The sequence below is a fragment of the Diceros bicornis genome, chromosome 34, assembly GCF_020826845.1.
Source record: "Diceros bicornis minor isolate mBicDic1 chromosome 34, mDicBic1.mat.cur, whole genome shotgun sequence".
Taxonomy (NCBI): Eukaryota; Metazoa; Chordata; class Mammalia; order Perissodactyla; family Rhinocerotidae; genus Diceros; species Diceros bicornis.
The window spans coordinates 35,454,211-35,475,853 of NC_080773.1; the positions used below are offsets into that span (position 1 = coordinate 35,454,211).

General features: G+C 44.7%; 2 long non-coding RNA genes across 3 annotated transcripts in view; both read left to right on the top strand.

Annotated features, from left to right (window-relative positions):
- Positions 1-21,643, top strand: part of LOC131397500 (uncharacterized) — a 46,336-nt gene that overhangs the window by 22,245 nt on the left and 2,448 nt on the right. The window lies entirely within an intron of this gene.
- On the top strand, positions 17-15,453 carry LOC131397499 (uncharacterized). Of its 2 annotated transcripts, XR_009216774.1 has the most exons (5): positions 17-224; positions 1,071-1,189; positions 2,558-2,599; positions 12,498-12,613; positions 13,272-15,453. It is a non-coding gene; the product is annotated as an uncharacterized LOC131397499 (long non-coding RNA). The 2 variants fall into 2 exon arrangements; XR_009216773.1 differs by lacking the exon at positions 1,071-1,189 and having other exon boundaries at positions 21-224.

Genomic DNA, 21,643 nt, shown 5'->3' on the forward strand with positions numbered 1-21,643 from the left:
GGGGGTGTCGGCCATTTCAGTCGTTCTCCGGTCTGTTACCTTGTTCAGACCGTTTTGAGTTCTGACTAGGGGCCGAAGTCAAGGGAAAGTTCAAGATGTTGTCCCCGCTGCACAGAGGCGGCTGTGAGCCCCAACAGAGCCGGCTGAGGACGCGGCGGCCTTGCTCCCGGCCCCGCTTTTACCACAGGTCGGTGGCGGAGGCCGCGCCGATGAACTCGCCTGAGGTGGGTGCTGCGTCCCCGGCCTCCCCCGGCCCGACTCCCGCCTCCGAGCGCTAAAGCCCGGATTGAGGGGCGCGTCCTCTGTGTCCGGAACAGGGGCGGCGGGTGTGCCGTCCCCGTTTGAGCCGGTGTGCTGAGGGCTGGAGGGAGTTCCCTCAGGGTGGCCTGGGCCGAGGCCTGCAGGTTCTCCTGAGTCGTAGCCTCGGGGGTCGCCTGGGGGTGTCTCGTCCCCAGGGAACAGAGAGTGAGGAGGAGTCTCCTCTGCAGAGGAAGGTTGTGAGGGAGGGGAGAATGGGATCACGAGCCCAGAGCGCCTGCTTAAAGGGGAAAACCAGGGAGGAGGACTCGGCGAGGAGGACGGGGCAGCAGACTGCAGGAGAAGGATGGGAGGGGCTGGCCCAGCGCCGTGGCAGTAGAGGAGGGATGTGAGGAGGTTTGGGTAGATCTCGAAAATGGGGTCAGCGGGATTTCCTGCTGCATGCCGTGCGGCAGTGAGCAAAAGCAGGGAGTGAAGACCATCCCTAGTTCATTTGTGCCTGAACATTTGAAAGAACGGAGATGGGGAAGTCAGTGCAGGGAGCGGGCTTCACAGACAAGATTATGTATTTTGGAAGTGGTGATTCTGAGAGGTCTCAAGATGGAGACGTCAGAAGATGGAGACATTATTTGGGTAGGTGGATGTAAAGGTTTGTTTTTGTTTTTTTGTGTGTGTGTGAGGAAGATCAGCCCTGAGCTAATATCTGATGCCAATCCTTCTCTTTTTTTTTTTTTTTTTTTTGCTGAGGAAGACTGGCCTTGGGCTAACATCTCTGCTTATCTTCCTGTATTTTATATGGGACGTTGCCACAGCATGGCTTGACAAGCGGTGCGTCGGTGCGTGCCAGGGATCCGAACCTGCAAACCCTGGGCTGCCGAAGCAGAGGGCATGCACTTAACTGCTGGTGCCTCCGGGCTTGCCCAACATAAAGGTTTGGAGACCAGGGCAGAGGTCTGGGCTGGAGATGTGAAAGGCTGGAGGGTGTGGACTGGACCAGGGCGTGGCTTGGGGACCAGGTTGATGAGGGAGAGTCTTAAGGCTATTTCTTTTTTTTTTTTTTAATTTTATTTATTTATTTATTTTTCTCTCAAAGTCCCAGTAGATAGTTGTATGTCGTAGTTGCACATCCTTCTAGTTGCTGTATGTGGGACGCGGCCTCAGCATGGCCGGAGAAGCAGTGCGTCGGTGTGCGCCTGGGATGCGAACCCTGGGCCGCCAGCAGTGGAGCGCGCGTACTTAACCGCTAAGCCACGGGGCCGGCCCAAGGCTGTTATTTCTGGTTGGCCCTGTGTTGAGCAGAGGAGGGCTGAGACTTGGAGGACAAGGGACTGGGAGGTGGGCATCCCTGCTGCTTCCTCCAGAAACGAAGCAACCTTCCCTGTGAGGGTTGTGGCCTGTGTCTCTAGGAAGAAAGGTCTAGATGGGTAAGGAATTGGCCTGAGATGGAGACTGAGGTGTGAGGTGGTCTAGATTCTTCACTCTGTAGGCTGGGCAAACCCTGAGGCCACTCCCTGTGGACAAAGGGAAAGGTTATCCTGGCTGGTGGAGTGGTTGGGTCCCAGATGAGGGCACTGCAGCCTCACCATCTCCAGCCTTGAGAGCAGGAGAGTGACCCACTGTCTAGTCAAGGCCTCTCTGCAGGCTCCCCTCAGGATTATGGTACAGGCAGGCCAGTTGCTGAAAGGAATAGTAGGTTGACCTGCCTGCTCAGCTCCTCCTTACAGCTCATTAACTTAAAAATGTATGAAACAGTTATTGATTTAAGTACCAGCTAAGCAGTATTTCTCTAAATATGTACAATTGGTAGGCAGTTAGAAATGAACATGTCTGTTAATGTGAACTTATGCAAACACTTAATGATTGGTAGGAACTTTAATTTACTTGTAGGTATTTCCTTACAGTAGAAAGTTTTATATATATATAAAAAGTGGGAAAAATACCCAGAAGTTTGAAATCCTGTTACTTTATTTGCTCTGACAATATATACAAAAATGTTAATCCTATGGACAGTAATTGCTGATCTGTAGTGTCTATCATGGAAGTTTGATACCAATATCAGCCGTATGAGGTGGAAACCGTTCCTAACCCCATTTTACAGATGAGGGCACTGAGTCTCAGGGAGATTCAGTCCTTGTTCGGAGTCACACAGCTGGTAAGTAGCAGCACTGAGGTCTGAGGAGCTGAGCTTAGACCATCAGCCTAAGATTACTTTGTACCAGGGCAGGGGAGGTGGTCAGCTCAGCCTGTAGGGTCCTACTATGGTTATTACCTATTTCTCATGGCCTTCCTTTGCCCACAGGGTCCCACGTCGGTGGCAGAAATGCTTATGGATCCTGCACAGGTGAGTAGAGGGTGTCGCAGGCCTTCACTCACCTCACTTCTCACCTCAATGTTTTTGACATCCCGATATAGAGAATGGTGGTGTCTGAGACCCTTCATCTGTTCTTCTCACACTGTTGGGTCAGAAGAGAGTGTGATTTCACAAGGCTAAGGGTCCTGAACTCAGTCCCAGGTTATATGGAGCTGTTCCCATTTCTGACAACTGTTGGGTTAGCATGTGACGGGGAGTCCTGGGCACAAGATCCAAAACGTTCAAATGTTTGGAGGTGAGACTGAGCTGGAATGTTCAGGAAACTACAAGTGTGTTGTATCTTCTGGGAATACGGAGCTGGTGTGGGGTGGTGGGAGGGCACAGGGATCAGGCGTGGAATGACACCCTCAGGTCCTGGGCCTCTAATGTGCAGGGTGATGGGCGTGAGGGACGGTTTGGAGCAGAGAAGTGATGTGATCTGATCCAGATTTGAATAGACTGTCTCTGGCTCAAGTGGTGCAGAGAATGTCAGGGTGAGGGTGAAGGAAGGGCGATCAGGAAGGAAGCTACTACCACGATGCAGGTGAGTGTTGATGCGGGCTGGGTAAGAGTGGTGGCTGTGGAGATGGGAGGAGACTTTGGCCTTTGGATCTGTTTTCAAACTAGAACTGGCCACAGTTTGTGATGTGGTGAGTGAGGGAGTCTGGGAGGTGGGACAGAAGGGGGGAGTCAGGTAGGCCCCAAGATTTTTGGTCTTGTTTGTAAGGATAGCCGTTCCATCTATAAGATGGTTGAACTCAGAAGTGGGAAGCATTTTTAGGAGGAATATGAGGAGTCAGGTTTTGGACATATAACAGATGTTCCAGAGACTTTTAAAGTAGATGTATCCCATTGGCAGTTGGACTCAGAGGTGCCTGTAAGACACATAGGGGAGGCATTCAGGTTGGAGACAGCCATGACGTAGTAGCCACTGTGAACTGGAATGAAGCTGTGGGTCAGATTTGTGAGGGGTCCTATTTGGGCTATGATGTGATGCCATTAGGGAGCAAAGAAGGTGAAGGAGGGAGCCAGGACTAGGTCTCTCAGTTGGGCATCTGGTTGGTGGTGGTGGGCTTACAAAGACAGATGAGGAAATGCAGTGGTTGTGAGGTAGCGTACTTGTAAGAGGGAGGATGGAGGAGTAAGAAAGGTTTTCAAGAGTAGAAGGGTGATGAGATGGATGCTGAGGCATCTCATTGCAGGAATAAAGATGGTAGTAAGGTCAACGTGGGTCTCATTGTCTCTGTAATGACTCACCACTGTTTTGTGGTAACTCTTGGTGGGGCCTGGATTGTTTAATTCAGGCTGGTAGTTGAATTTGAGGGGAAATGGGATGAGCTAGAAGTTTGCTAGGCCTGGGGTAATGATGGTGGTTGGGAGTCAGTGCAACTGGGCTTTGAATGATGTTCAGGTGGAGAGAGGAAGGTGCTGACTGCTTATGGGACAATGTGTCCAATGCAGAAGTGGGAGAGGGCCGAGAATCATGAGGTCCTCACATAGGTTTGGGTGACTGCATTAAAACAAGAAGCAGGACCAGGTGGGGAGACCAAGTCAGGGCTAGAGGCTGCCCCAGGTGTTAGGAGACTTTGATGTCCTGGGGCAGGACTGGGGCAGAAGAGGATGCTCGTTTCATTTGCCATGCACTGCCTAGATTCCGTTTGCAGTGTTGCATGTTCAGAGGACATGGACATGTCTGTAGTGTGGTCCTAGCTGGTCAGAAAGCATTGCAACAATGAAGAGGCTGGAGACGTGAGAAAGGTGCAGTCCAAAAAGTGATGTGTAGGTGAGGAGGAGAGTGAACGGAAGGTCCTCAAGACCTGGCACTTGGCTCTGTAGTTAATGGATGGCAGTTACGTAAAGCTAAAGTCAAGAAAACACAGCACAAGAAACTGCCCATGGACTGAACTGTCCCAATTTTGACAGGGCTGTGTGGTCTTTGAGGTTGTGGCCGTTTCTTTCTCCCAGGAGTGGGACCTCCTTGATGAGGCTCAGAGATGCTTGTGCCATCATGTGATGTTGGAGATTGTTGTACTTTTGTTCCCCATAGGTAAAACTCTCATAGTCATCCTACTGTGCTGCGCTAGATTCCGTTTTTCTCTTTTTCTGGGTCCACCTCTGTTCTTCTGAACATGAGACCATGGGTACCACTACCTTTCCTGGCTTGCTAGCATGTTTGTTATTGGTGCCAGGGCAGGACTGTGTGCACTGTACCCAGTCTCCCCAAGCGCCCCATCCCTGCTGCTTTGAAGAGCTTGCAAGACAGGGCTCGAGAGTCAGAAATCTTGAAGTTTGTCTGAGAGGTCCTACCAGCTTGTCCCTGGTTGGGTGACTCTGTCTTGATGCTTGGAACCTCTGTGTCCTAGGCCTTTGTCCTCCTTCTTGCTGAGATTTGTTGGGGCCTGCTTGTGCCAGTAATTTCAGGTATGACCTGGTAACTACTTGTGGGACCCTGGGGTTGTTTTTTTAAAGACACTCCTCTGAATTTGTAATTTTAGAATGTGGCATGTCATGAGGTGGGTCGCTCTGGGTGCCTGTTGGCCACTCCCTGGTCCCTGTTAGGGTGGTACACTTGCAGGTGAACAATGGCAGGAGAGGCTCAGAAGGTCCTGGCTGGTGCATGGGAGCTGGGAAAGGGTGTGAGGTCAGAGCTGAGTTCACATTGCTGGGAACATGTCCTGAGCCCACCATTGCATGACGCCAGGCACAGTGGCCACATCTTAATTCCACCTTTTCTTCCTCATCGTCATTTCTACTCTTACTTCTGGCCCTGTCTCTTCCCCCACAGACACACAGCTATCTCTCACCCATTCTCTTCCACTGCTCCTTTGCAGGGCTTTCCAACATTCGACCTACACTGAAGGTGTTGAGAGGTGTGTACGTGTCCCTAAATAGTCCTTGAGCACCAGCTGTTCTGTCACAATTAGATATTTCTGTATCTGGATACACGTTTCTACCCACTGCTCACTAGTCATCAGGAGCCGTGGCCTTGTTGAAAGCCATTTTCAGAAAAGTGAGTTAGGGACCCTGCCTCTCTTCCCTGCACTATGCCCCTTCCTTGTCTCCTTCCCTTCCTGTGACCTTCTCAAGCCCAGCTCTGCACAGAGAGCTTTCCTCTCACTGGTTCTAGTCCTCGTTGTCAATCACCAGTTCATTGGTCTCATTCGTGGATTGTCTGACAGTCATTAGCCGGCCTACTTCCTGCCACCAAAGTCAGCATGCACTTCACCAGTATGTCTTCATTGGCGTGGAGCCCAGGATGAAGAGACAGCTTTTGAGCAAACTGTTTCTGTGGGATTGTCATAGGTCAGGACTTCAAAGCCAGGTCCATTCACCTAGAAGGCCCAGCCATGTGATACATGTGGCCTACTCTTGAAAGACATTTTGTGCCTGCCTCAGCACAACATAACACACCTGCATCAAGGGCTATCCCCTTATGGGACAATCCTGCACCAGGATCCGAAGAACCAGAGTAGAGGTAAAATTTACATAAAGGACAGTGAGAACCTTTCCTTTGTCATGGACCATGGAGTTCATGTGACAGAGGGGACCTTGACATGCACTGAAGGTGAGGAGGGCTTCCCAGCCAGCCCAGTCTTTCTCCAGCCCCAGGCCCCTCAGAGTGACGGAAAGCCACATAGGGACAGGGAGTGCAAGGAGGCCTTTGAAAGTGGACAAAATGGTTACAAGTGCACTCAGTGTGGGAAAGCCTTCAGCTGCAGACATATACTTGAGGAGCACCAGAAAGTCCACACTGGAAATAGACCTTATGAGTGCAGTGAAAGTGGGACATTTTTTAGTCACAACTCTGACCTGATTAAACATCAGAGAAATCACAGTATAGAAAGGGTTGGTTTGTGGGTTTTTTTGGTGAAGAAGATTAGCTCTGAGCTAACATCTGTTGCCAATCTGCCTCTTTTTGCTGAGGAAGATTGGCCCTGGGCTAGCATCCTTACCCGTCTTCCTCTAATTTACACATGGGATGCCTGCCACAGCATTGCCTGTTAAGCGCAGATCAGCACCCGAGATCCAAACCTGTAAACTCCAGGCCACCGAAGTGGAGCGTGCGAACTTAACTGGTCCACCACTGGGCCAGCCCCTAGAAAAGGTTTTTAAGTGCAGCCAGTGTGGGAAGTTAGGCACAACTCCAGTCTCATTAAACGTCAGAGAATTCACAGTGGAGAAAGGTCTTATGAGTGCACTGAATGCAGGCAAATCTATACCATTGCAGTCTCATTAGACATGGGAGACTTCACACTGGACAAAGGACTTATGCCTGCAGTAAGTGTGGGAAGACTTCCATTACAAAGTACTAGCTCCTTGAGCATCAGATAATCCACACTGGAAAATGGCCTTATGACTGTGGGAAAGTCTTCACATCCGACTGCATTCTCATGAATCATCAGAGAATTCACAGTGGAGAAAGGCATTATCAGTGCAGAGAATGTGGGAAATTCTTCAGGTGCATCTCAAACCTCACTACACATCGAAGAATTCACACTGGGGAAAGGCCTTATGAGTGCAGTGAATATGGGAAGGTCTTTACAGACTTCTCCAGTGTTAATAAATGTCAGAGAAATCATACTGGAGAAAGGCCTTAAGAGTACAGAGAGGGCTGGCCCCGTGGCTTAGCGGTTAAGTGCGTGCGCTCCGCTGCTGGCGGCCCGGGTTCGGATCCCGGGCGCGCACCGACGCACCGCTTGTCCGGCCATGCTGAGGCCGCGTCCCACATACAGCAACTAGAAGGATGTGCAGCTATTGTATACAACTATCTACTGGGGCTTTGGGGAACAAAAAGGAGGAGGATTGGCAGTAGATGTTAGCTCAGAGCCGGTCTTCCTCAGCAAAAAGAGGAGGATTAGCATGGATGTTAGCTCAGGGCTGATCTTCCTCACAAAAAACAAACAAACAAAAAAAGTGCAGAGAATGCAGGATATTCTTTAGATACTTCTCCAGTTGCAGTAAACATCAGAGAATTCACAGTGGAGAAAGGCATTCATCAGAAAGTCCCAGCTCCTTCAGAATCAGATAATGCACGCTGGAGAACAGCCTTATGAGTGCAGTAAAATGTGATAAAGCCTTCAACAGCAAAAGTACACTTGCTGGGCCTCAGAAAATCCAAACTGCAAGAAAGTCTTAGGAGTATAGCCAATGTGGGAAATTCTTTACATGCAATTCATACCTCATTAAATAGCAGGGAGTTCACTGTGGAGAAAGGCCTTATCACTGCAGTGAATGTGGGAAATTCTTTAGGTACAGTTCTATACTGATTGAACATCAGAGTAGAGAAAGGCCTTAAGAGTGCAGTGAATGTGGGAAATCCTTTAGATGTAGCTCCAACCTCAATAAACATCGGAAAATTTATATTGTACAAAGGCCTTATATGTGTAGTGAATGTGGGAAAGCCTTCATCCTCAAACATAAACTTGTTAAGCACTGGAAAATCCACACTGGGTAAGAACCTTATGAGTGCAGTGATGGGGAAATTCATTAGTTGCAATACCAGTCTTGTTAAAGATAGAAGCATTTTGCAGGAGAATGCCCTTACGGGTGCTGCAAATATGGACCGTTTTTTAGGGACAGCTCTAACCTCAGTATACATCAGAGAGTTCACAGTGGAGAAAGGCCTTAGGAGTTTAGCCATTTTGGAAAGTTCTTGAGATCCAACTCCACACTCCTAGCCATTGGGACTTCACACTGGAAAAGGACTTAGGAGTTGGCTACCACTGTTTGGCTTTTGTGCATAATGCTACGAGCATGAGCGTAGCAATATCTCTTTGAAACCCTGCTTTCAATTCTTTATAAGTATATCCCCCAAAATGGAATTGCTGGTTCATGATGATAATTCAATTTTTAATTTTTTAGAGGGACTGTTTTCCATAGTGGCTGTACCATTTTATATTCCCACCAACAGTGCACAGGGTTCCAGTTTCTCCAAATCTTTGCCAAAACTTTTTAGTTTTTGTTTTTTTTATCAGGTATTCTAATGTGTGTATGGTGGTGTCTTATTATTGTTTTGATTTGTGTTTTCCTCATGGTTGGTGATGTTGAGCATCTTTTCTACTTGCTTGTTGGCCGTTTGTGTATCATCTTTAGAGAAATGCCTGTTCAGATACTTTGTATAGTTTTAAGTTGAAATTATTTGTTTTGTTGTTTACCTTTAGGAGTCTTCATATATTCTGATACTGTTCCCTTATCAGATACATGATTTGCAAATATTTTGTCACTCTGTGCGTTGCCTTTTCACTCTGTTGATTTTATCCTTTAATACACAGAAGCTTTTTCTTTTGATATAGTCCAGTTTATCTATTTTTACTTTTACTGTATGTGCTTTTGTTGTCATATTCAAGAAATCATTGCCATTGAAAATGGGATCTTTAGTTTTCTTTCTTTTTTCCTTTAGATAAAATGATAGGAGGGGGGCCGGCCCCGTGGCATAGTGGTTGCGTGCGCATGCTCCGCTGCTGGCGGCCCGGGTTTGGATCCCGGGAGCGCACCGATGCACCGCTTGTCAGGCCATGCTGTGGCAGTGTCCCATATAAAGTAGAGGAAGATGGGCATGGGTGTTAGCTCAGGGCCAGTCTTCCTCAGCAAAAAGAGGAGGATTGGCATGGATGTTAGCTCAGGGCTGATCTTCCTCACACACAAAAAAAGGAGAATAAAAAAACAGCAGGAGTTGAAAGATGAGGAGATAGAAGAAAAAGAGAAAATAAAACAAGGGCAGATAATATGATACAGAAGGAACAGAGAAGAAAATTTGATTTTTATTGACTACTTATTATGTGACATGTCTTGTGTTAGGGGCTTTCTTAAGCACCATCTCAGGACATCCTCAAACCAGTTGGCTTATTTGAGAAAAGTCAACAGGGAGTATGATATAGGAAATGGAAAGAGAATAGTGTTAGAGATCTGGGAACAAACCCCACATTTTAATCCCTGATAGTATTTTTTTTAATTCCATCATGCAACATATATTAGATGAAGAATTGATTAATTACATCTAAATTTAATATTTTCTGTTCCATAAAACTTATGACAGTCAGAATTTAGAGTTGCAGGATTGAGAGAAGACATTTAAATAGCTACATATGCTCAGTATTAGATGCACAAGATTTAGATTCTCATTTCAGAATACGTTATCAAAGGCCCTGCAAATGAACTCAAGTATGAGGATATCGTCCCCAACAGAGGAAAACCAGGTGGCTATCAAGACTATGAATGGATGTTCAAACTCAAGAGTATAATAGAAAAGCAAATTAGGGCCGGCCCCGTGGCTTAGCGGTTAAGTGCGCGTGCTCCGCTGCTGGCGGCCCGGGTTCGGATCCCGGGCGCACACCGACGCACCGGTTGTCCAGCCACGCTGAGGCCGCGTCCCACATACAGCAACTAGAAGGATGTGCAGCTATGACATACAACTATATACTGGGGATTTGGTGGAAAAATAAATAAATAAATAAAATTACTAAAAAAAAATAAAAAGAAAGAAAAGCAAATTAAATGTAAGTGTGTTATTGTAAATCCTTCTAATTACTAAACTTTGGGAAGCAGGTGTGAGGTGATGTGGAAGCAATCATGTATACCTCACAGGAGAGTCTAGGGCTGCAGTGATACATGTTTTATTTTTCTTTGTTAAATGCCTGAGAACAGAATGACAGGGTCATAGAAGGAGAATGATTAACATTTTTTAAATTAAACTTTCTTTTTTGAGCAGGTTTAACTTGACAGAGAAATTCAGGAGAAAGTACATCCGAAGTTTCCCGATAGGGCATCTTGTTTTAGTGTAGTACATTTCTTACAACTGATGATTATTAACTAAAGTTCACAGATTTCGTTAGGGTTCATTCTCTGTGTTCTTCATTCTGTGTGTTTTGACACATGTATAATGTCGTATTGCCACTATTCCAGTGTGATACAGGATAGTTTCACTGCATTAATAATCCCCTGTGTTCCACCTCTGTACCAGCCTTTTCCACTCTCCTTTCTTTTGGCAACCACTGATTTATCTTTTTTGTAAGAACACTTAACAGAGATCTAACCAGTATTAGGTTTGCAGTGCATTATTATTGCCTGTAGATATAATGTTGTACAGCAGGTCCCCAGAGCTTATTCATGTTACTTAACTGAAATGTCGTTGATTAATAACGCCTCATTTCCTCCTCCTCTCAGCCCTTGATAACCACCATTCCAGTCTTTGATTTTATGAATTTGACTGTTTTAGATTCCTCACATAAGTAGAATCCCATAGTACTTGTCTTTCTGTGTCTGGTTTATTTTACTTAGCATAATATCTTCAAGATGCATCCATGTTGTCACATATTGCAAAATTTCCTTGTTTTTCAAGGCTGAATAATAATCTACTTTATGTATATATCACGTTTTCATCATCCATTCATCTTTTGATGGACCTTTAGGTTGTTTCCTTATCTTCGCGATTGTGAATATTGCTTCAGTGAACATGGAACTGTTAATATCTCTTCCGGGTCCTGATTTCAGTTAGGTTGGATATATATGCAGAGGTGGGATTACTGGATCCTATGGTAGTTGTATTTTTAGTTTTTTGAGGAACCTCTATACTGATTTCCATAGCAGCTACACCATTTTGATATTCCTACCAAGAGTGTGCATGGGTTCCAGTTTCTCACATCCTTACCAAGACTTGTCTTTTGCTTTTTTGGTAATAGCCAGTGAGACAGGTATGAGGTGATATCTCACTGTGGTTTTTATTTGCATTGCCCTGATGATTAGTGATGAGTGTGAAAATGCATCTTTTTATTTTTGCTTCATTTCTGTTTCTTTTACTCTGTTTTAAGAATTTGTATAGATTATTTGCATTTTAAACTTTACTTTTAGTTGGGAATGTATATATCCTATTTTATTTAAAAAGTTTAAGCTAAAAATAACATGTCTTTCATGTAACAGAGTATAGAGTTAATATCTTCACTCTCCTCTTGCATAAGATAAAGGGGTATTATTGAGGGTTGCATGGTAATTTTCTCGTTCTACTCAACAAGGAGATGCTGTTCATGTTTTATGCAGGTAGTGAATAACTGTATTAATCCACAGATGCATCCTTCTCTTCAATCTTCATTCCTTCTATTGCTGTAGATCTTTCACCTGGGATCACTTTCTTTTGGCCTTAAATGAAAAATTTAGGATTTTTTTTGTGTGGGTTACTTTTGTATTACATTTCTCATTTTGGCCTTTTATAATATGGTCTTATTTCATGCACTTTCTTGAAAAACACTCTTGGTGAGTATAGAAGTCTATGTTGGTGGTGGTTCGTTTGGCATCTTCAGTATGTCCTTCCACTATGTCCCTGACCCGCTATGTATTGTGTGTGAGTAGAGATGATGTATTTTGTGTTGATAGTTTCCTGGTGTTAAGGGACAGTATTTGACCCTGATGCAAAGTACAACACACCTAGAATTGTAACATTGAGATGGGCTTAGTGATTATATGGGATTTTGTGTTGTTGGAATAATAAAAGGGTGGCAGTGTAGAATGCATAAAGAGAAACAGTAAAATATGTGGTGACCAAACAGATAGATTGCCCTATAAACTAGCTGGGTGCTTACCAACCCCATTTTCTCTTTCTGGGCACGTGGGATGACAGCATGTCCCAGATTTCCTTACACTTAATTTGGGACCATGTGAGTTGTGGCCACTTGAATATACAGAGAAGGTTCTGCCCCCTTCCTCTAATTGACATTTCTTGGTGCCTGAAGGTTCCAGGAATTGCCAGCAATGACATGGTCACTCCTTGTGAAGAACACTGAGCTGTTCCTGTAAGACACTCCTCCAAGATTCCTTTTTCAACATTTAATTTTCTTCTCTGTGGAGAGGGTCTCCCTGGGTCACTGCTGGCCACTCAGTAGTTCTTCTTTCCCTGTAGGGCTTGCAGTTTCCAGGTCTCATGTAGTTACCCAAATGGAGCCACAGGGGAGCCAAGGGTGCCTGAGAAGGTAGACACAACCTCAGCCACAGCAAAGAAGACCTGGAGGAGGCCTGGTGAGTAGAAACTTTGGCAACAGTCATATCGGGGCTGGCTTCACATTCTACCAGCAACTTGTGCTGTGTCTGCTGGTGTTTTGAGGTCAACCCCAGGGGCTAATGTCACCCTACTTGTCCTTCCCCATTTTTGATGCTTTGCTCACTTTGACCTGGGTTCCTTGTTAGCTCCCACCCGGCTAGTCCCCACAACTTATCTCTTCTCTGCGTTCTCCACTCTACAGCATTTGCTTTCATTTAACATGTCATGAGATGCACATATCTCCTTAAATTTTCTTTGATCACTATTATGTTCAAAAAGCAAGTTTCAGGTGTTTCTGCCCTGGATAGACCCTTCTGCACAGCACTCATCTATGACAAGGAACCAAGGTTTTGCTGGGAAACTCTTGGTGGAGGGGTGATTTGGAGACCATGCCACTCCTTCTTAAACTGTGCTCTGTCCTTGTCCCCTCTACTCTGTGAAGTCTCCATTCTGTGACCTTTAGAGGCCCACAGTACACAGCAGCTGTGTGTACTGTGCTGCTCATGCTGATTGTAGCTCCCATGTTCTGCCAACAACCCGTGGACTAATTCCTGGTCGTATCAGACACACATTAGTTATGGGATGCCCCTTGCCACCAATTAAACATGCACTTCACTAGCATTTATCTTCCTTCAGGTTTTTGGCATGGAGTGGAAGATGAGGATGCACCTTGTGAGCAGGGCTTTTCTGTAAGCGTGTCACAGACGAGAACTCCCAGGAGGGGTCCTTCCAGCCAAATGGCTCACCCCTGTGACACGTGTAGCCCAGTCTTGAGAGACATTTTTGCATCTGGCTGAGCCACAGGGAACACCATGTGGGTAGCACCCATACACCACCATGTGAATCATTTGGAGATACTTCTGGTTGAACGTAAACCTTGACTGAATGCAGAAGCAGCAGAGTTGAGAGTAATTCCTCAGAAGGGAGAAGGGCCAGGCCTTGTTGGTGAAGAGCTGCAGATCTCATGTGTGAGAGGCCTTCATTCACACGGAGGGTCCCAAGAACTTCTTGGTCAGCTCTGGACTTGTCCAGCACCAGGCCCCTCACAGTGGGGAGAAGCCACACAGAGCCCTGAGTGTTGGGAGGCGTTTCTGTGCTGGCGTGACTAACAGGCCCATTTGTGTAGTGGATTCATTATGCAAGAAAGTACCACCTGAGGCCATGAAACCTTCCACCTCTTGTCAAAAGGAGCCTTGTCAGAAGGAGCCTTGCTCCAGGGTCAGTTGCCTTGGAGTCTCAAGGGACTCCTGGTTGGCATGAGCTGGCGAACAAGGAGGGCCAGATGCAGAAAGGGCGAGAGACTCCCCCAAGGAGAGTCTCCCCAGGAGGACGAGCTCTAAACCCTGTGGTGTGGGGACAGATGATAATCCCCACTCAAGAGTTTCACAGGAGCGAGGCTCCAGGAGATGCTTTTCATGAACAGAACTCACCTGGACCAGGTAAAGCTTCTGTGGTCCATGCAGGGAAGGATCTCCACAAGTGGAAGGAATGCGGGAAAGGGTCGAACAAACGTTGGCCTGTTGTTCGACATCAGCAGACCATGCTGACGTGAAGCCCTGTGATGGCAGTGCACACGAGAAAAGCTTTGTCACATGGGTGGACCTCAGTCAACACATGAGGATTTACACTCAGTGAAGCCATGTGAGTGCTTCCTGGGTGGGAAGGCCTTCAACTGCAGGTCAGACCTCATGCAGCACCAGCACCAGCAGATTCACACTGGGGAGAAGCCTTGTGAATGCAAAGAATGTGGGAAAGTCTCTTGTGACAGCTCTGCTTTTGTCCAAAATATTTCCCACTCTAGAGAAAGTCTTGGCGTGCAAAACACATGGGTGAGCCTTTTGTGATGGCTGTTTTTTTCTCTCATCACATGAGGATTCTCACAGGAGAGAAGCCCTGAGTGCAGTGAATGTGGAAAGGCCTTCATTCACCCTTTCATTCTTTTCTGTCATGGGAGGATCCTCACTGGGGAAAACCTTTTGAGTGTAAAGAATATCAGAGAGTGTTTTGTGACTGCTCTTCCCTAACTCCTCAACACCCAAGGAGTCATACTGGGAAGAAACCCTGCAAGTATAGTGAATGGACAGGCCCTCAGCCTTGGTTCATCCCTAACTTGTGCTCGGAGTCTTCATACTTCATACTCGGAGTCTCTTATACTTTATAGTGAATGTAAGAGACATGGGAAAGCCTTTTACAAGTGGGTTTATGTCAGTCAACTTCTGAGAACTCATACTGGAGAAAGACCTTTGAATGTAATGCCTGAGGAAAATCTTTTGGCCGTAGGAAATGTGTTACTCAGCACCTGAGAAATTATACCAAAGAGAAACCCCATAAGTGTCATCGCTGTGAGAAAATCTTCTGAGGCAAAGCATCACTTATTGTCATTTAAAGAGTCACATTGAAAATTGACTCAGCCTAGGAGCTTACTCTAATCCAAAAATTCCTAAAGGAGAGAGAACCAGTGGCTATTGTGCAATTACAAAACCTTCAGCTATAGCTCTACCCTTAGTATGCACTGTAAAGCAATCACAGGAATAGTAAAGAAAAGAGGCATAAAGGGGAGGAAGAAAAGAAGTAGATGTAACAGAAAAAGAAATGCGTTCATGGCGTCTTTTAGGTGTCCGTGACAAACCCATGACAGTTTGTTATCAGTTGGTTTTGTTGTTGGGTGGCAGGGAGGAGCAGTATAGGACCTTGTCCCCTCCACCTGACTTCATATACACTCTCTGCCACCCTGTGTCAGGAGAGCTGGACACTTGACAGCAGCTCTGCAAATATTTATTGAAATCCTTCTTTTTAATAAAACATTGTCTCAACCATTCAGGAGCATAAGTCTTTGTAATAAATGTGAAGCCCTGATTTATGAAGCACTTGAAAGAAATTAAAATACTAAAAATATTGTTGCCTACAGTACTTTATGTCTAAGGAGATAAGCATGCACATGAATGGGTGCATTTTGTTGCATCACTTAAGCCCATTTAAGAGTTCAATTTTATTTCTATTTTTTTAATCAATTTTTTTTAATTGAGATGTAATTGACATATAACGCTGTATAGGTTTAAGGTTTTTAGCATTTTGATTTGATACGTTTATATTGCAGTATGACTGCCCTGTAGCATTAGCCAACATCTCTGTTGTGTCACAAAATTATCATTTCTTCTGGTGGTGGGAACAAATTTAATGTTTGTGATACAGTTTTGTTGTCTGTAATTCCTGTACAGTGTATTAGGTCTCCAGGACTTATTTATTTACTATTTACAAGTATGTACCCTTAAACAACAGCTCTCCCGTTCCCGCATCCCCCAGCCTTTGGTAACCCCCATTCCACTCTGTTTTTTCAAGTTCAGTTTTTGGGTTTTTTTTTTTAAGGTTCCACACAGAAATGAAATCATAAAGTATTTGTCTTTCTCTGTCTGACTTATCTCACTTAGCATAATGTCCTCAAGGTCCATCCATGTCCCAAATGGCAGGGTTTCTTTTTTTCTCATGGCTGAATAGTATTCCAGTGTATATGTGTGTGTGTGTGTGTATATATATATATACACATACATATATATATATATGTATATATATCTTCATTCATTGGTGGACGCTTAGGTTGTTGCCATATCTTGGCTATTGTGAATAATGGTGCAGTAAACATAGGAGTGCATATCTTCGATATCTGGTTTTCATTTCCTTTGCCTATATACTCAAAAGTGGAATTGCTGGATCATATGATAGTTATATTTTTAACTTTTTGAGGGACCTCATACTGTTCTCCAGAGTTGCTGGACCAGTTTACATTCCCAAAAACAGTGCACAAGTGTTCTTTCTCTTTTCTTCACATTCTCACCAACACTTGTTGTCTCTTATCTTTTGGATGATAGTCATTCTGAGAGGTGTGAGGTGGTATCTCATTGTGGTCTTGGTTTGCATTTCCCTGATGATTAGTGATATCGAGCATCTATTCATGCGCTGTTGGCTTTCTGTATGTCTTCTTTGGGAAAATGTTTATTTAGTTCCTCTGCCCATTTTCTAACTGAAATTTTTTTGTTATTGAGTTGTGTGAATTCTTTATAAATTTTGAATATTAACCCGTTATCTGATAGTGGTTTGTAAATGTTCTCTCCCCTTCCTTAGGTTGCCTTTTTATTTTGTTAGTTGTTTCCTTTGCTCTACAGATGCTTTCCCGTTTGATATAGTCCCAGTTGTTGATTTTTTCTTTTGTTGTTTATGCTTTTGGTGTGACATCCAAAAAAATTGTTGCCAAGACCAGTGTTGTGGAGCTTCTTCCCTGAGTTTTCTTCTAGGAGTTTTATGGTATCAAGTGTTGTGTTTAAGTCTTTGATCCATTTCAAGTTAAGTTTTGTGAGTGGTATAAGATAGGGGCCTATTTCATTGTTCTGCATGGGATTATCCAGTTTTCCCAACACCATTTGTTGAAGAAACTATCCTTTCCTCATTGGATGTTATTGGCTTCCTTGTGAAGTACTAGTTGACCATATATGTGGGGGTTTAATTCTGGGCTGTCTCTTCTGTTCCGTTGGTCTGTGTGTCTGTTTTTATGCCAGTACCATACTGGTTTCATTACTATAGCTTTATAGTATAGTTTGAAATCAGGAAGTTTGATGCCTCTGGTTTTGTTCCTCTTTCTCATGATAGCTTTGGCTATGTGGGGTCTGTTGTTCCATACAAATTTTAGGACTTTTTCTATTCCTGTGAAAAATGTCATTGGAATTGGGATAGGCATTGTGTTGAATCACTAGATGGCTTTGGGCAGTGTGGACATCTTAACAATATTAATTCTTCTGATCCACGAACACGGGATATCTTTCCATTTACTTCTGTCTTCAATTTCTTTCAAGAAAGTCTTATAGTTTTCATTGTAGAGATCTTTCACCTCCTTAGTTAAATTTATTCCTAGGTCTTTTATTGTTTTTGATGCTATTTTGAATGGGATACTTTTCTTTGTTTCTTTTTCAAATGCTTCATTGTTAGTGTATAGAAATGCAACCGATTTGTGTATATTGATTTTATATCCTGCAGCTTTACTGAAGTCATTGATTAAATCCAACAGTTTTTTAGTTTAGTCTTTGGGATTTTGAATATATAAAATCATATCTGCAAATAATGACAATTTTACTTTTTTCTTTCTGATTTGGATGCCTTTTATTTCTTTGTCTTGCATGATTGCTCGAGCTAAGACTTCCAGTACTATTTTAGATAAGAATGGTGAGAGAAGGTGTCAATTAAAAAAAAAAAAAAAAACAAGCCTTTTCTGTTTGTCATTTTAAACATCCAGTGTGCGCACTTTTCCTTAATCCCAAACTACATGTTTGTTTTTCCTATATTTTATCTGACGCACGATGGTGATTGGGTAGCCGCACGGCCTTCCCAGGTGAGTCCTAATTCTTTCCTCTGACTGGGTTTTTCACTTTTTAAAGTCTTCTCTTGAGAGTCTTCTCCAAGTCCACCTCAGAAGTCTTCTGTGGGTTGAATTATGGCTCAAACAAACAGTAAAACACACGTTCAAGTTAAATTCATGATGAACTCCAAAAAAACAAATGTGGATAAGGAATCTCATTATTTACTTTTATAAGAATATGTCAAGTGTTGCTATAAAGACAAGTGATTGAGACTCACCAGGAAGATGAAGTTGATGTGGAGGTGCAGCTCAATGTGGGTTTCATGTTTACTCCCATGGCCTTATTTCCACATAGATAAATTTGAGGTGCTTTGGAATATCTCCTTTGGGATTGTCTTGGAGGCGAAATGTTTAACTAAATGGGATGATCATCGTTACCTCACGTTAAAATATACATTGGGCATTTTTAGCATAAAAATCATCAGATCCTCCCTTTGAGCCCTCCTCAGCCTTGTGAATGAGTGCAGGTGTAGTTTGGCATCGCTGTTGTGGACTGGTGCTTTACCGCATTTCATTATCATGCGTGCACTTCTCAATGAGTCAGTAGTCACAATACTTATAATTTTTTAATGACACTATGTATACTTTTCTATTCGGGAAAGAGAGTTGTCTCTCAAGGGCCCCTCCTTCCTCTGTCCTCTCTCAGGAGGGCTTGTCTGTGCAGTGGTTGTGGCTGTACCTGTAGCTTAACTCTTAGGTCTGTAAGGGTGGAGGAAACTGTTTCCTGCACAGGATGTTTCTCTCCATGCCTGGGAGCTCGTCAGTATAACACAGCACATTCAGAGACCTGGGCCTGCATTTGTCCTGAAGCCATTTTGACACGCCATCCAGAGGATAGACTCAGGTTTGTTCCCGCATCTCCCATTTCTCACCATCTGCTCTTCACTTCTGTGTTCAATCAGAGGGGCTAGCTATGATCTTGCTGCTGTTTGGGCAAGAGGGAAGAGACCCCGTCCTTCATCCCATGGCATACCATGAGAAGTTGAGACCTCTCATGCGTGACTGAGATATGGGCCCTGCTCTTAAGTTCCTCTCGTGGAGAACACGTTAAATGAAGTAGGCTCAATAAAGTAACTGTTAACTTTGAAATGTGTCTGGGAACCCCATTAGTACAAGACGTAGAAGGATTGAAATATGGGGGTAGAAGGGCAGGTGTGGAGGGGGCAGAGTGACCTAGCAGCTAAGAGCTTGGGGTTGGGATTGATTGGGATTCCAGCCTATGTGCACTGGGCCATCCCCAGCCACATTGAAACTGAAGATGAAGGAGTTAAAATTTCCCTGGATTCGAGAGAAACTGTGCCTGTATCCACAAGATTAACGTGGGAAAGAAAGTAACCAAAGTTTCTGAGCTTGCCTTACAGAACAGCAGGAGGACCGCTGATAAAGAGAGTAGCTTGCTCACAGCCACCCCACCTGACTAAGCATCTCACAGGAACATTGAGAAGCTAAAATGACTGATTGTAAGATTTACACGTCACGGACGAAAAATCTGCTGCATGCAACCCATAGAACCCCCCTGAATTTGCACATGCAACCCATGAAGAAATATGAAAGTCACCCCTGCGTAGAGGATTTTTAGAACTTCAGCCCCCAAGACCACATGACCCCCTTCCCTGTCTGATTCTCACAATACGCTTTGGAAAAACACTTTGAACTGCATGTAGGCAAGCTCGTAAGTAACCAGTAGAAAGAATAACTTATGAGCAGAAAATATATGTTCTCTGCCCAAAAATGTTTTTTCTGGGCCAGATAAGGAAGTGACTGATGTTTTCTTAGGTTCCTCAGGAATGTTGCATTCAGCAGATCCAAAACTTTGCGGAGAGGATCCCAAAGGTCTGCGGTCATCCATCACCTGACACTCCTGAGCCCCCTCCTCAACCCCGTTTGCCTTATATAAATCATTTCCAAATTAGTTCCCCTTTAAGATGTTTTTTTTACGACAATAGTCTGCCACCTTCCAATTGGCTAGCTCATCTCTTAAGTTCTTTCTCTCCACCACCTTGCTTCTTGACGGATTGGCTTTTGTCTTGCAGCGAGCAGATGAGCCCTTGCTTAGTAACAACATAACCTTGGTCATGTCACTTATCACTGAAGTTCAGTGTCGTGTGTAAAATAGAAAGATGGACTTTGAACTAAAGCACAGAAACAGAGCAGACAGAAGCAAGAGGTGATATCATGCAGCCCTCTGAAGGATGCAGGATCCCCAGGCAGGGTCAGAGTTGGAGAAGAACATCTCCAGCAAAGGTTAACAGCGTGTGTCAAGAAGCAGAGACTGATGAGAGTGTGGTCTGGTGCAGGCACCAGAGGAAGGCTACTATGGCTATAGCGGGGAGAGAGGTGGGCATTGAGATCGAGCAGGGCAGGGCGAGATGAGAATTAGGTTTTGTACTCAATCGGTTTGAGAGGTCTACCAGACGTCTAAGAGGAAATTGATATCCAGGTAAATGTGCAAGTCTGAAGTTCAGGGGAGCGTTCAGGTCTGCAGGTCTGTGGTGCCAGTGCCCTCTGGCACCAGGAACACCCCTGACAGCTATAGTGGAACAGTGAGGCTTATCAGTGCACTGCGTGTCATGTGGGGTACTGCACACTGTGGGAAATACAGGGCGCTCAGTAAAAAGATTTTAGGGCTGGTGTTTGGTGATTCAGAGAAAAGTTGAAGGAAATGGAGGTTTGGTCTGAATTGGATGGTGTCAGGAAGTAGCGTTGATTCTATGATCAAAAAATCCCAAAGTGTGTTATCTACAAGGCAGGGGAAGGAAGCAGCCCTAAAGTAGCAGCTGGTAGAAGACGTAGCCATCACTCATGTTAACCCAGGAGAGGGGGCTATCTCATTTCTGTTATTTGCACAGGGTTCTTGTTTTGGTCTGTACTCTGACGTGATGATAGGGTGGTCGTTGTCTTTGATAGGGTATCTTTGTCTCACTCTAGCATGGTCACAGAGTGACCTTGGTTGGTGTTCTGTGAACTAACATTCAACAGGAGAATCCCAGAGCTTAGAGGTGAGTGCCAGAGCAGCTGCTGAGAACCCCATGGCCTGGCCCTCAGGATACTGCTGATCTCCTCTTTCCCCTGAGGGCACAGATATCCCTGCAGCGACCCTGTTCCAGGAGTGCCCAGCTGCTGGCAGTGTAACCACACTCAGTGGGTTCGTGTCTTAGTGAGTGTGGAGCCGAAAAGCACAACCAAGGCAGAAGTAGAAGAAAAGCTTTATTCCTTGCACAAGCAATGGACAACACCTGAGCTATTTCCTAAAAGCAGTGTCTCTCTGAGCTCAGTGCTGGTGGAAACTTTATACACAAGAGAGCACGGGATAACAGGTTTATTTTTACAACTGTGCTTAACCAGGGCGCATGCATAGCAGGTAAACATGCCATTACATAATGAGTTTCAGGTAACTTTTGGACACTTGGAGCTGAAGCATTTTGCAGGAGTCTTGCTGCAAGCATGTAAGTTTCCCTGCAAGGCAGCAACATCTGCAAAACAGGGACATCAACTTCTGAAAAACAGAACACACAGTTTTTTTGACAGACCATATTAGTTTGACCAGGTCCTTAGTAACCCTTTCTTTGCCTGGTTCCCTGGTCACAATAGAACCTGAGTGGCA